General features: G+C 47.2%; 1 protein-coding gene across 2 annotated transcripts in view; it reads right to left on the reverse strand.

Annotated features, from left to right (window-relative positions):
* Positions 1–13,915, reverse strand: part of KLF3 (KLF transcription factor 3) — a 35,730-nt gene extending 21,815 nt beyond the window's left edge. The window contains exon 1 of one of the 2 annotated variants that reach the window (XM_047855662.1): positions 13,286–13,915. The gene's annotated coding sequence lies outside the window, so the exon portion shown is untranslated. Of the gene's footprint in view, positions 1–3,840; positions 4,075–13,285 lie in introns of those variants that run through there. The other variant, XM_047855663.1, reaches the window with a different exon arrangement.
* Between the last annotated feature and the right edge of the window lie 1,375 nt (positions 13,916–15,290).

Below are 15,290 nucleotides of genomic sequence, written 5' to 3' on the forward strand. Positions count from 1 at the left end.
TAAGGGTTCAGAGCTTTGGTTAAAGGCAAGATCTTTATTGGACCACTTTGGTTCGGGTCGAAAAGTGAATTAAGTTCCGGACTGCATTCTACCTGAAAAAGCTGCAGAAGTCTCTAGTTCTAGGTTACTTCCTGTATTTCCGTGTTAAAACTCCCCATTCCCCCCCCCCCAACTTCCACGACAGCGGTCCTGTAGTGCGTCATATCCATGCACACTGCGTTATACTAAGAAACCTTCACGTACAATTATAAAAGTAATACTGTGCATTCTTAGTGCTCCCTTGCTCTGTTGAAGAAACACTGTTCTGGGTCTCATGACAACACGTGAGTCTCATCGTTAACTCAACATAAGGCTCTGACTTCGAATTTTATTTTCCTGCATCACAGTATGTATTATAATCTGTGAACACAATTTGATACCAGGCTGCTCAAATCAATGGTGCTAATACCCTCTTATGTGTGCCAGCAAAAACAAACCCCAACAGCCAGTGAAAAATGGATGATTTCATAATGAAGGATGAAAACCCCTTTTGTGTCTTAGGATCTATTATTAACCAGTTCCCAGCCTCGCAGCTGCAGAGATGGATAGGGTTCTAAGAATCGCTGTCCAGTGCCTTGCAGTGGAAACAAAGGATGTGAGATCTCCTGCTTACATCAATGAGGTCAGGTAATTCAGCAGCCCTGACCCTTGGCTGGCCACCCCTCCCCCAAGCCTTTTAAATTTAATTTACTCTTAGGGATTCATCCACTCTACTAGAGGGTATCTCGATGAGAATCCTTCTAAATAAAAGCACTCTTCTTCTCAGGTGCACAGTGAAAAAGCCCTGTTCTCCGGATTCAAGCAGGAGATGTGCCTGAGACCTGCCATAGGACAACCCTTCTCCCATGTTAAAATGTAGATGACCCCTCCTCTACCTGTAATGTTTTAGGAAGATCAAATGAAATTTAAAGCAAAACATAACTCTTTGTGCTGTGAATAGTTTCTACCAACAAATACGTACACAGGTTTTGGATACACATGCTGTATACATGATACTAAATCTGTTGGTTCCAACTTCTGGAGCAATGCCAAGTATTTGCCTCTTTGCTAAGAGACCTAGCCTTAGAGATCCGGCCCCTCCACCCTTAAAAAAACTCACACTGAATTTAGTTCAAAAGTGACTAGCTGCCTACATCCTGCCTGAGGTCACATGAGACCTTGTCACTTCCCAGCTGTACTACTGCAATAGCTTCCCAGCACGTGCACGCCTCAGGGTACCTTACCCTCTTGACTACCAGCTAAGAGCACACAATGGCATCAGGAGATGGACTCTGGGTCAAATTCTAATGCCACCATTTAGCTCATAAAGCCTTTAATGACGTTTCCTACTGCCCACAGCAGTGACGACCAAATCCACTTAGAAGTGAATGACACATTAGCCTACTATATCTCTTATCATTTCAAGACATTATACAAATCACTGGCATTTTCAATTTTTACCTTTTATCTAAATTTAAGGAAATTAATGCTTCATGAGACTTGTAATCATGAGAAAAAAGTCTCGCAGAAAGCATGTGCCCTAATGAAACTGGTTTATCTTATGAAAAAATAATTGTAAAGGTATGCTTATTTGTTCAGAACTGTACCTCAAGAGTAACTCAATCGCCAGCCAAGGGCTATTTCTCATTATAGAAGTATTTCAGCTAGTAAATGGAAAATGAGTGGTAGAATTAGAATATCTCATTTTGAAACTCCTAGCTGACCAAGGCATCGCTGGACAATAAAAATCTGTGCAGAATTCGAGTATCACTGCAAACAGAAGGAAACTCACTCACCGTTCCATCTACATGTCTAACTAACACTCTGCTCCCAATTTGGTTGTTTCTAAAATGACTGACTATACTTTCAGTGGTGGCTACAGGATACAGAACAAGAGAAGGTGAGGGACACACAAAGAAAATGGAACACTCTGAACTGTTCACAAGACAGCCCTTCCTGGGAGGGGCGGTGGGATGGGACAACTTCACACACATCTCTGTGCCAATTTTTAAATGTATTACTTCTATAATTAAAACTTTTAATAGAAACAACAGAGGGAAGGAAGCTAAGCTAGAAAGAAACCAAATTTAGGAAGAGAATCAAACACATTAATGCAAATCGGGCTTCTGTTTATTGATTTTCAGGAAAACTTATACTTTGTAACTACTGTGCCTATCTCTGAAGAGACCACTTTTGCTACTGGCATTGACCTTGTCTTTGGATTTTGGTCTAGAATCGGAAGAATGACTGCAATGTCTCCAAGGTGCCTTCCGTAGAACTGAGAAGTAGTTTATGCACTGAAAGAATTAGAACTTAGTGGCTTTTGTTACACATGGGCACCTCATGTACCGGGGATACAGCCCTCCTTAGAAAAGAAGGCTAAGTAAAACGCAAATGCTGTAGGAAATCTAGTTCACCAACACTGACCGCAGTCTTAAGTAGAACCAGTAGGTGGCGCACTACAACAGGTATTAGAGGCCAAGGACGAAGGAAGTAAAATGAGTTTGCCAACCTCAGGGTCTTTAAACCTAGTGGGTTTTAAGCAGGCCCAGGAATTCTGGTAACCATTTTATGTAGGTATCCCAGAGATGAGGAGCCCCAAATGTGGTTCTGTTTTTTTCTAACAACTATTTTCCAATCATTAATACATTTCCATCTTAGCTGAATTTAACTTGCCAAAATCATTTTCCATAACTGGAACAATGTCATCTTCCCTGTTTTATTTTGCTGGGAAGGGCTGATACAACTGAATTTTCTCCCAAAAGGAAGAAAAAGATTTCCCTTCACTCTCTCTACTTACACTTTGGACTTTTCAGAAGTCAAAATAAGGGCCAGATTTTTGCCAAAATGAAAGAATGTGTGATTTATGTATTTAAAAGCTTTGGTGAATCCATTTACATAGTTTCAGAAGCAATATAGTTCCATCTCACAGTCCTATCCAGTCCACCACCACCCCCCTACCCGACAGTTGCTTTACGAGGGTACAAATGAGGGACAGAGCTTAGAAACAAACACAGCCCTTAATGTAAGAGGTAGCTATGATGTCACCAAACTTCCTTTGAAAGTAGCTTGTCTAGAAGCTAGAGCAAGTTTTATTATAAAAACAATCTTATAAGTGATTGCCCCTTCCTTAGAAGCATGACAGAGACATAGAGAGAATGTGTGTGTGTGTCTGAAGCGAAGTTTCTTGTGATATAGCAAGATTTGCTTCTGACATTCTCCCTTCTGGGGCACTTTCCATATCTCTTTCCTCAGATCCTCAAAGGGTCCCTGCATTTTCCTACGCGGCTTGTTTGTAGTAATCTTTGTTTCCCAGCTGACCTCAGCAAGGTGTAGGGAGAAAAACAGTGAGACCAAAGCAAGACACCATCTGCAAGCACCTTAACTCTCCCGGGAGTTTGGATGTAAAAGAGGAAGTGCACCGCCTTCCCTCACCCTTTACTCCCCAAAGGAACTGCAGGGGATACAAGAAAAAAAAAAACCCAAAATTGTGTGTGTGTGTGTGTGTGTGTGTGTGTGTGTGTGTGTGTAATTCTTGATCAGGAGAAGAAAAAGGGCAGGCAGGCATCCTTGCAGCTGAAGTTCCTCTCAAAAGAAACACTTCTTTCTTCACTTCTGTACCCAAACTCTTCCATAGTGCCGGAAGAGTCAAATATATTTAATGGCAGTGGCCCTGGCCAGGAGTACAGGGGGCCAGGCAACAGATGTGAGAGAGCATTTTTAAGTTGGAGGCTCCTTCCAGAACAGCCAGATGCTGGCACCTTCCTGGAACTGCCCCCCCCCCCACCCCCATTTTCATATTCCTGGTTGAGTTTCACCTACCTTTGTCTTCTATTGTTGGTTTGAAAGGAAAAAATTCCATGGAGTGTTTCTAAATCTTTGCCCCTCACAAATTAGATTTAGCTATTCTGCATCAAAATGTTTTGTAAATGGGAAAGAAGTTAATTATTTAGTTTTAGATTAAATATAATGATCCAGTGAGCAAACAATCCGCCCTCTCTCCTCTCTCTGCTAACAAGCCACCCAATTTTACTTTCCTGCCTCCACCCATTTGCTCCACCCTATGGAGCGTTGCCAAGGCGAGTTCGACTTGTCCAAACAGGACATGGCTTCAGATAAGATTCTGTCCACACCCTGTACTTCGGAAAGACCGAGTGAAGCAATTGATTTTGCATGTAAATAGGGACAGGTGCAAAGGTAACAACCAAGCAAAATCCCTACACATTTCTAGACCGAGGCCCAGCGAAGCAGGGGTGGGAGCTGGGAAACCCAAACCCATATCCTTCAGGTAAACTCTCAAGTTCTAGGCTACCTGGTTAGTAGCATTCCACACCTTTCTTAAAGAAATTTTCTCGCAGATGCAAATCATTCTGCCTACTAAGGTTACACAGCTGTTTTCCTTCTTTATGCTCTCAGACAATTCTGTGTTTTAGTTTACTGAAAAATGCCCATGATGTGTAATAATCAATCCTTCAGTGTACGTATCTTACGAGACTAGGCTCAGCCCTCACAATTCTCTTCTGTGAAGCGTTATATAATCAAACCCAGACGGGCTGTGTGAGGCCACACTGCCTCTCCACTGGTGCCCTATCACTGGACACCCACCCCACTCTACCCCAAGGGGCCTCCACCCATGGGGCCCCACCCGGGAGGCAGTGGGAGGCTGGGAGGGGCCAACTGGCTCCCGTCAGCAGCCAGTTCCTGGAAATTCCGGCCTGAGCAGGGATGGCTGGAACCTTAAAAATAACCAGAAAGAATTGTCAGGGTGGTGGTAATTCCCTCAGCTCCTGAGGAGCCTCCATTAAAAATTTTACCTCTCAGAGCCACCAAGCTTCTGGATGTGAAACCGTGAGCTAATACTGCCCTCACGCTTCAAAAGTAAACAAAAGAGAAGAGAGGAAGGCATTTCGAACCACTGCTATGTGAGAGAATTAATTCAACATGTCCCCAACCCAAATCCTCCTTCTCCTTGGTCCTGCCTCAGAAAGGCTGCTTGCAGGTCCCCATCCCCCCCACCCCCCAACCCATTTGCGTTATTTTCTGGTCATTCACCATGGAAACCTAGAGGTCATCTTTCAAGTCTTCTTCCTCACCAACTTGTCTTTCCATTCCCTACTACTGCCACTGGGAGCCAGGCCCTCAGTGCCTCAAGACTGTGTTACTGGATTTTCCCTCCACTGGTCTCCCCACCGCGTCCCTTGGTCCCTCCAATTCGTCCTGATCTTGCTACTTGCTCCTGACAGTTCTCAAAGCCCTCTTCTCACCCAAGCTCACAAACCTTCCTCCAAAGGGACCTCCAGGGCGTGCAGAGCGGGTCCAGGCGCCCATGCTCCGCACCCCCTTTCTAACCGGCTGCCCCCCCTCCCCCCCTGCTCAAAGCGCCCCTCACGCTGGCGACCCCGTTCCCCCCACCCCCGTGCCTTTGTTCATTTTTGGCCCTGATGCTGGGCAACCAGTGTGGAATGCCCCGTCCCCTTCCGGCTTATCTAAATCCTCCTAATTCTTCAAAGACCAGCTCAAGGCCCTCCCCACGCAGTGCAGCAGGCTGACTGCGCCCCGGCTGATCTGAGGCCACCCCTTCTTACCTAGATGGGCGGGTCTTTTAAACGGTTTGTCTCCGACCACCAGCTGGATTGGGAGCACCTGAAGGACAGGAGTGCCTTACACCTCCTTAGTGGCAAATGGGCGCCCCCCTCCCAAGTCCTCAGAGGAGGTGAGGCTTGCTCACTAGTTTTCTGGCAGGCCTGAGGAATGGCTCTAAGAGCACTCAGCCCGTAGTAGGACCTCCACGGCCTTTGCTTTTCCTTTTGCCCTTGAGAACACTTGAAATTTCCCCCTACATACGTAACAGGGGTTAGAGGGCCTAACCTGAAAGGAAACTTGTTAAACCAAACTTTCTTAGAAAATGTTACGGCTCCTACCCTTGACTTGACTGTTAGGGGTCCTCTAGAGACCTTATTAGTATCATCCTCCAATTATTTTGTATTACCTACCCAGGGAGATCTTCTAAACAAATCGAGTGTCACGGTCTCTCATCCTCTGTTTTAAAACCTAGAATAGAAGAGGGGGGAAAAAAAAGACAGAGGAAAAAAAAAAAGAGGGAAGAGGCAATATTGTGTGAGGAGGGAGGGGGAGGGAGAGAGAGTTTGTAGGTGTTTTAAGGATACTTCTATTGACCAAGGAAAGCAAGGGGCTAGGTGATGTCACAGGTTTCCTGCCATCACAGGATGATCACCATCTTCATGACTGAATCTCCAGGTGCTGTTCTTTACATGGACTGTGTCACTGAGTGCCTATCAGGTGGGTGGGTACTATTTTCCCATTACTTCTGAGAACAACGGAACAGAGAGGTAAAGCAATCTGCCCGTGGTCATACAGCTGCTAAGTTGTACAGCCAGGATTTGAACCCTAAACAGTCTGACTTCAAAACTGGTGAACTTGGCACTCTACTCTGCTCCCTCCCCAGGCAGAGGACAACATTACACCACAAACAGCGATCATGGGCTAGCGATTCCTTCGAACACATCTGTCCACAGGGGATGTGGAATGCAGGGACCCAGTAGTTAATAGTAGTGGCGACTCAACTCCTCTCAACCGGCCCCTGCTGCTGACCCAGTGTCTTAGTGTGCACGCTTGGACACAAGATCAAAAGACACATTCTGAAGGCCCCAAACTAGGCTATTATTCTTCCTAGCCAGTGCACCTGCAATTGGTCCATAAAACTGCTCGGAAAAAAACTGGCAGCTTTACCCAAGTAAATACGGAAACCATCATAATAGCTGTACAAAGGCGGAAGGGTCAGGCCCTCACCCCCATTTTAGGAATGAGGAAATTGGAGGAACAGGGGTGAAATGACTCGCCCAAATTTGCAGAGCTGGTTGGAGCTGTAGCCAAGACCAGAAACGCATCTGCCTGCAGACCCAGGGCGCTTTCTGCTCTGCTTCAGAGTCTGGGCCATGGGAAGGGCTTTTTTAAGCAGTCCTCTCACACTGGGGTCACTCCCCGGGTAACAGAGGGTATGGGATGTGTGCAGTGCCTGCTGGCCCAGGTTAGGCAGTGCCGTGGGGAGGTTCCAGAGGGTAATTAAGATTTCAAAATGTCTTTTCAGGTTAGATCACTCGGGACTTACTCCATCCTGTGGCATAACTAATAATAATGACTGCACATAATTTGAGATTAGCCCTAATGAGTACGTGCTCAATAAATACTTATGAGATGAATAAATGAATGGATGTCAAACTACCCTTCTTACACGTGAGGATAAAAAGAAGGGCAAGGGCCTTGCAACGATTGTGTACCAGCTGCCATACTAGTGAAACTTGCCAGGGGCCAGTGAAGCTAGCTAGCCTGAAGATCATCTTCTAAAACCTAAAACGCAAAGTTAGTGTGAAAAGTTTGGGAGGCTCGGGAGAGGAAAAACTTCCTTGTTTGGAGAAAGGAGCAGAATAGGAACTTGAAGTTGGTAAGGAAAGTAGTTTTAGGGTGCAAAGCTTTGGAAGGTAGCAGGATATAAAGCGCAAGAAGAGCTGAAGGAGTGGATTTCAGTGATTAGACCGAAGCACAGAGGTTAGTAGACAGAAGGTGTACAGGCCAAAGGAGAAAAAACCCACAGTTCATTCACAGGTCGCTCTCCAGGGTAGAAGGCACTGCCCTCAGTGTCCACTGGATCTCTTATGTCTAGATTTGGCCAAACTCCACTGATCTGGATTGAGACTAGCCCCAGGCCATCCCTGGAGATCCCCAGGCCTTCCAGAGATTGGTAACCCCCTTAAGCATGTCCCAGGCTAAGCTGGGCTCTCTTGAGAGTCCTCTGGGTCAGGGGGCTACCTTGGAAAGCACCCCCTTCCTAAAATTCAGGGTAAGAGTTAGACCCAGGTTTGTTCGGAATGCATGGGCTGAAGGGCCACTTAACTTGCCACATTCAGTCTCCAGCTCCCCTTAATAATTAGATGGAGGAAATGATAATGTATTCAGCCTGCCAGCACAATAGAAGGAGTTTCAAAAAGCTCCAGGAACCTGTTTTGCTAGAAAATGAACTTTACTATTGAACACCCTGACCAAGGGATACAAAATATACGGATCCTAATACATATTTTTTTTAATGTTCCATTGAACTGGTAGGTAACATTCCAGAAAAAGCATAGATCCAATTAAAAGGATACTTTTGCTTTGGGAGAAAACAGTCCCAGTTAGGGTGCAGAACTGTGTCTATAGCATAGTGTCTCTTTTTCATTACTACCAAATTTCAAGGAAGGAGAGTTGGGGGGGGCGGGGGGCAAAGCTACCTCCTTTAGACAATGCTCTCCCTTATCAGGGCAGACTGCTGTCTGGTTTCCTGTCTCGAGCTCTGGCATTACCGCTTCAGATGAGAACTGGGGTCTAAGAAAGGGACAGATCAGGCTTGAAAATGAGAATGCTAAAAAGCACCACAATCCTCCTGCAATTCACTCTAAGATGAATTTCGACCAGAACATTACACATTAGCAAACCAGATATCAATGGTTTTATGCCTCTAGGGATTTTTTTTTTTTTTGAAACCTAGAACCAGTAAATATGAAGCACTTCAGAAAGAAACCCAATTTCCAGAATAATGTAATTCCTAGTATTTCAAGGAAAAGGATGCTTATATTTATTTTTTCTTAAACACAACTGGTGTGAAAAAACAGAGTAAGAAGTACGACCTAAGAAAGCTGTTCTTTACAGCAAAAATATTGACTTGGAAATATTAAGAAGGCAAGCATCTAAAGGGGAGATGGAAATAAAATTGAATTAAATTAGGAATAATGATTTGCATGGTCAAGAAATGAAATGATTATTCCCATTTTTTCCTTTTGTAATTACAGTAACTATCAACTGGTATAATTTTTCCAAATTGTTCAGCTTAGTACTTAAAAGCTTGCAAAGTTTTTTTCTTTTTTTCCTGATAAAATACATTAGACCCTAATCATGTCTATTAGCCAAACTCCTCCCTTTTTTCCCCAAAATGGGGAGGCAAGAATGAAGCTGGAATAAGCCAAATAAAAATTGTCTGCTTAAATCTAGTTGCATTGTTAACAGCTTTGGAACTAAAATTGAAAAAGTTGCTTCAATTTGGGTTACTTACAAATTTTGGTTTAAAGGCCTCTTATGCTACAAGTCAACTTAATATTTCAAGTTCGCTTCTCCCAAAAGAGAAAGAAAAATCTTATTGAAAGCTTCTAAAACTCCCATCTTTTTTCAAGGAAGGTCATCACTAGCCTTCTATTTGATTCTAGTAGCTTTCCTAACATCATATTATATATTCCCCTTCATACATAAAGAATGCAGTGGCATGTGAAGTTAAAAACCAAAGTACTATTAACATCAATTTTGGGGAGGATAGGGTCTGATTTGCTGCCTTAGCAATTCTGAATTAATTCCATTAGAGAACATTGTAGATAATTCCTTTAGATGTTATAAGAAAACCCAAAAGTAAGTTTAAAAAGAAACCTGCAGGTTAGTTTTCTTATCCAACTACTTCTTTAAAACTTAGTTTCTGAAGAACCCACAGAAAAATTTAGTAGGTTTTGAAGAGTTAACCCAGAAATGTGTTCTCCCGCAACTGACAGAATATACAAAAAAAAAAAAAAAAAAAAAAAAGTGGGATTATGAGAAAGTTGGCGTTGTAAAACAGTAAAAACAAGAGTGTTTTCCTTCTGTTTTCAAAATATAAGATTAAACTTTTCCAAACTATCATTAAAATGAATTTCTCATTTCCAGTTCTCCCTTTCTCTGGGCTCTTTATTCTTCAAACAGGCCGGAGATCAGATGTAGAATACATCTTTGTCCTTAGGAAAATTATCCTAGCACTTATAGCTTTGTCTTTAAAAGAAATGATCCTGGGACTTTCTCAATGTATCTTATGTTTTGTTTCAACACTTTTTCTAAAAGCCTAGTCTGCCAAGACAGCTTGGACTCTCCATCCAGTGAAGCCTCCTCTGCCTAGAGCTCCAGTGTTCCCTTGTGAACAAGGGTGGGCCACATCCTTCAGAGAACAGCTAGGTCGTCTAAACTCTTAGGTGGTAATTCCCCCTCCAAAATTGACAGCTTCAGGGCAAAATGCCCATCTCCAAACAAACAGCCTCCCACCTCAAAACAAGAAATGAAAAACAAATGCAACCTCCTTCAGATTTCTGGCGGATCTGTCCACAAACGTCTCCAAATCACAATCTGGCCATGATAAATGTAAAAAGGTACAAGTATTTATTCACTCATAGAAACACACTGGAGCAAAGGGTATATGTAAAAAGGTTAACTGACTCCTCATTATGACATAACACAGGGATCTTAAGCAATCATAAGTGTGTAGAGACATGATAACTCCCTGGGTGGGGATCGGGAGTTTAGGGGCAGGGACCACGGCCTGGTCTGGGCTACTGATCTACCAGAAAACAGCCTGAAACAGGAAAGAGCACACATATGCCACTTGGAATGTATGACGCAAACCCCAGCCTTGAAACAAAGAACAGGAAACAGCTCTGCTGGCTGTACTGGAGAGCAAGCACAGAGAAACATTTAGCCGGCCCTCCCTGACCCTATATTCATGAGCAGCTGGAGTTTTTTAAGACAACAACAGGGGGGTGGAGGTGTTTGTTCTATGGGTGTGAATAATAACACCAGCTTTATACAGGGGACCTGCCCTATTTACAAATAGGAGCTTCCACATATAGTAAACATCATAAGTGAACATGTGATTTTATCATATTCAGGCAGCAGAGACCTTCCTAATTAACACCAGCCTCCCTTCCAATTTCTTTTGTCTCTTTCTCCCCCATCCCAATGGCTGGTCCCTAGCCATGATCAAATTCTGGGTTGGGGTAATGATTACTGTTCAGTCTCAGCATCATGAGGAAAATGAAGAGAGCACTATTAAGAATTCAGATGACAACTGGGTTATCCCACATAACTGAAAATTGAACCAGTTTTAAGTGTCCCTTAGCTACGGAACTAAATTCCTAGACACAGTGGGATATCTAAAATCACCCCAAAATTTTACCATCTTTTTCAACTGCATAGTTAGAAACCTATCTGCACACAGCTGCACATCTGTTCTCCATGTACACACACTGAAAGAAATTCACCTTTTGAGAATATGATTCTGCTCCTGACATTTCATTTAACCCAAAAGTGTTACACAATCTGTACAACAGAGTATCGATTTTTATAAGATATCCTAAAATGTCTACTTTCCTTTAGGTATATTTAAGGTAGTAAAATCCATTTATAGTCTTGTCCCCATTATTATGTCTATTCTGTTACTTAGCCAGGGCTGTTCAACTCAGGTTTCCATTATCAGAGATTTAAGAATCTGTGTGTAGACAAAACTACAGGTAAAAAAAAGAAAGAAAGAAAAAAAAAAAGGCATCACTGTGCCCATAGCAACCAGAAGATTGGGTTTTAATTTAGAAACTTTGCAGTGAAAAAACAATAGCATGTTTTATATCTGACAAGATTTTGTGGTCTTAGCAGCTACTTTGCTTTGTTATTCACACTAAGATTTTTACACTTGCATTCTCCTTCATGAAAGCCAACTGTTCCTTAAAGTCTATCTTTACTGAACCTACAATAGTACATTAGGCTGTTTTCTTCTAATACTTCTGCTGCAGACCCCACTGACTGTAGAAATTGAGATATCAGTTTCTCTAGGGAGTTTAATCAAACATCTCATTTCAGATTTCTGTTAACAGGCTCAGGTCAACCAACATACTCCATGATTCAAGCCAGGAGAAACTCATTTGTCCACTCTCTCTTTAAAAAAACAGTAATTTGCCAAATTTTGGAGATGTTAACGTTATCAGATTGTTTTGTTCTCTAAAAGCAAGTCTTCCCTCCGGTTAGGTGGATTATCATCCAGATGGATTTCTTATAAAAATGCTGCTCAAATTCATACAGAAAACACTAAAAAAAAAAAAAAAAAAAGGTACAAAAGTGTCCAGTGGAAAAACCTATAATGAACAACTGCCCTGTTCCCCTACTAGATTTTGCCTAGTAATTAGATACTAAATGTAAATGAAATCAGAATACCATTAATACACTTCTCCCCAAATACCAGACTCTCGTGAGAATTTAATCAATATATTTAAAGTATCTTAGGTGATGCTAGTGAAAAAATACATTCTGAGCTAGTAAAAAATCCAGTATAAAATGTTTATTTTAGTGAAATCCAAGAAGGTGTGCAATTTCCAATTTCCGTTTAACCTGACTTATTAAAAATAAGTCCAGTTTACATGTTCTCCATCTATTATTACTGTGTATTGCTGTAAGATTTAAAGCAGAAGATTCTCCCTAATATCTGCCAAAGAAGCTATGGCAATTCCAAGTATTATCTGCCATCTCCAAGAAAGCCACTCTGAAATGTTAAGTAAATCCCAAGGGTCCAGGTCCAGGGATCAGTCTCCGTCCCCACACGGCTTGAGTCCCTAACGCTGCAGGCAGTTGCCTAAGGCGCTCTCCGCCTCCAGCCTCGCTGCAATCCTTGCTCCAGGCACTGCGGCAGGTTCTCTCTGTGCCCCCGAGGACGACTCTCCAAACCCGGCCAGCTCTTTTTCTCCTGCCCCCGAGGATCCAGACGCCCTGGCAGCTCTTGGGCTCCAGGATCGAGAATGGGATGCTGCCTTCAGTCCCAATGGCCCCAAGTTTCTTCCCAGAGGCCCCGGGAGGCTGCTCCAAGTTTTGCTCCGGCGGGCGAGCGGTCGCGCGCCCCGTCCGAAGAGGGGGGCGGCGGGGGGCGGGGTGGGGAGGGCATGGGAGCGGGGGGTGGGGGACCCGGAGGGGGAGGAGCAGGAGTGCGCGGCCTCCGCGCTACCTTTCTCCAAACAACGTTGCCACACGCGGAGAGCACTGAGATTTCTGAGGCTTTGGAGGGAATCGCGAGCGGGCGGGCGGGCGGCAGCCGGGGGACCACACAGGTGAGCCCCCGCCCGCGCCCTAGCCGGGGCCGCGGCGGGCGCCGCGGGTCTCGGTCCCCCACACCGCGGGATCCGCACGGTGGCTCCCTCGAATCCCACACTTTAAACCGCTGAACCCGGGGTCCCCCCTCCCCTCCCCTCGCCTCTCCCTCCGTCCCCACCCCCGGCTTCGAGGAGCTGTTGCACTTTCCCAAGCCCACAGGCGCCCCCACCCCCGCGCTGCACCCCCCAGCCCATTCACTGCGGGCCCCCCCCCCCCCAGGGAAAAAACGAGACCGGACGAACCCAAACGGGCGACAGCAGGAGTCGGGGCGAGGAAAGGTGAGGGAGAGGGGACTTACTTTTCGAGGCGCGGTGCTGAGCGCTGCAGACGAGAAATAAAGGCCCGAATCCGATCTGCCTTGAGCCCCGCGAATGCAGTAATGTCAGCGCGCCAGCCCGGGCGGCTGTGGCGGTGGCGGCCGCAGGGTACAGGGACGGGGACGGGGACGGGCGCGCGTGCGGCAGGCGCTCGCGCTGCGCTCCGGCTCGGGCCCCGGCTCCGCGCGGCTCCGCTCCTGGCTCCCCTCTGGCTCCTGGCACCAACTCCGGGCAGTCACATGACGCCGGCGCCGCTCGCTCTGCGAGCCTCCCGGGGCTGGCGGGGTAAGTAGAGGCTGGGACCCGGGGTGGGAGGGTCAGGGAGGGGAGAGGGAGCCGCCGCGGCCGCCCGGGCTGGGCGGGTCCCCACCCACTTGGGTGGAGGCAGCCGCCGGAGGGGTCGGCCGAGTCACTCGCGCAAACACGCACCCCGCCCTGCGCCCTTCCCCCGCCACCCCCGCCTCCCGCGCCGCCTCCGCCCCGCCCCGCCCAGTCACCCGGGGACGGCCTGACAGACACTCATTATTCCCCCGAGCCGGGCGCCGCCCCGCCGGCCCAACCTGTCCGGCGAGGCGCGGCGCGGCCGAGGGGCTGGGCGTGAGCGGCGCGGCCCCCGCCCCGGAGCCTCCGCCCTCTGTCCCCCCGCTCCCCGCCCCCCGCCCGGCCCGGCCCGGCCCCGCGCCCCCGCCCCCGCCCCGGAGTCCCCGCCCGCGCCCCCTCCCTGCGCCCTGCGCCCTCGGTTCCCCGCCCGCCGGGGACCCGCCGCCTCGCCGCCGCCCCAGCCCGGGGGGAAGGAAGGGCGGCGCTGCCCGCTCCGGGCGTCACCGGGCTGCAGCCCGCTGCGCCGCTTCCAAAACACACAGCCGGGCGCGCGGGCCAGCCGAGGCGGGGAACCCGGGTGGCCGGGCCATCAATCAGCCGGCTCCGGCGGGAAGGGCGGCCCCGGGCGCGGCGGGAAGGGCTGGGCCCCACGGCCAGCGCGGCCCCTCCTGGGTCGAGTGCGTGCAACTCTCTTAAAGAAAAAGCAGAAAAAGGCACCGGTGGTGAAGGAGCGCGGGGGGGGGGGGGTGGTCTGGGCGGATTCGGGGCCGAAGAGCGGCGGGGAAGGGGAGGGCAGTGGGGATGACTTAAACCCTAACATGGTCCCGAGTTTCCAAGGTCATTCGACACACTGTTGGACCGCTCTTTCTTTGTATCCGGGTTGCCTGGTCCCCTCGTCGCCCGCCCCGGAGAGGGGCGGCCCGGGTGGCATCCCCCGCCCCCTAGGACTTCTTTGAAGGCCCGGAGACCCCTGAGGCAAACTTCCCACGGGCCGGGCCTGCCACTGGAGCGAAAAGGCAACCGGTAGCATTGGTATTTGCTCAGCCAGGCCTGCCTGAAAACTTGGCAAACTCCGGTCCGGATCCTCCCGCCCGGAGGGAGAACTCGGGGCCAGCCGAGGGCTCGGCCTGGCGACCTTTTATTTCACATAGCTTCCCTGGGACCCCGTGCGAGCGAGCTTGGTGCGCGGCGGCGGAAACGCTGCTTTCTGTCCTAGCCAGGCCCCTGGGAGAACTTGGTGCAGCTTAGTCCCCGAGTTTAATGCGTTTTGAATTTCTTTTAAACAGTATTAATGTAATAAAGAATGCAATAAAAAGAACAAAGGACAAATTGGTTCAATTGTTTTAGTCCTGTGTAATGTTTAAAAACGCCCTGCTTCAGTGTATGGCTTGTTATTGCTTCAAGATGTTTTAAAGGCCCTTTAAGTTCACCATTCTCACTTTGATGCTTCATCCAGGCATGGTACTACTTAAAACTTAGAGATACAGTATTTACCGAGCCCCATCATGCAGCTACGCAGTATTATAAAATTAGTACCGGGTAACCTCAAGTAGTGAAATTGCATGTTATAAAAAAGTGCACCTAAGAGACCGCGTGGAGAACACGCAGAACTGACCCTGGTTCGTGTGCCATCCTGCTGTCCCATAAGTTTAATTATTTATTTAT

This window comes from Prionailurus viverrinus, chromosome B1 (genome assembly GCF_022837055.1).
Source record: "Prionailurus viverrinus isolate Anna chromosome B1, UM_Priviv_1.0, whole genome shotgun sequence".
NCBI classification, from domain to species: domain Eukaryota; kingdom Metazoa; phylum Chordata; class Mammalia; order Carnivora; family Felidae; genus Prionailurus; species Prionailurus viverrinus.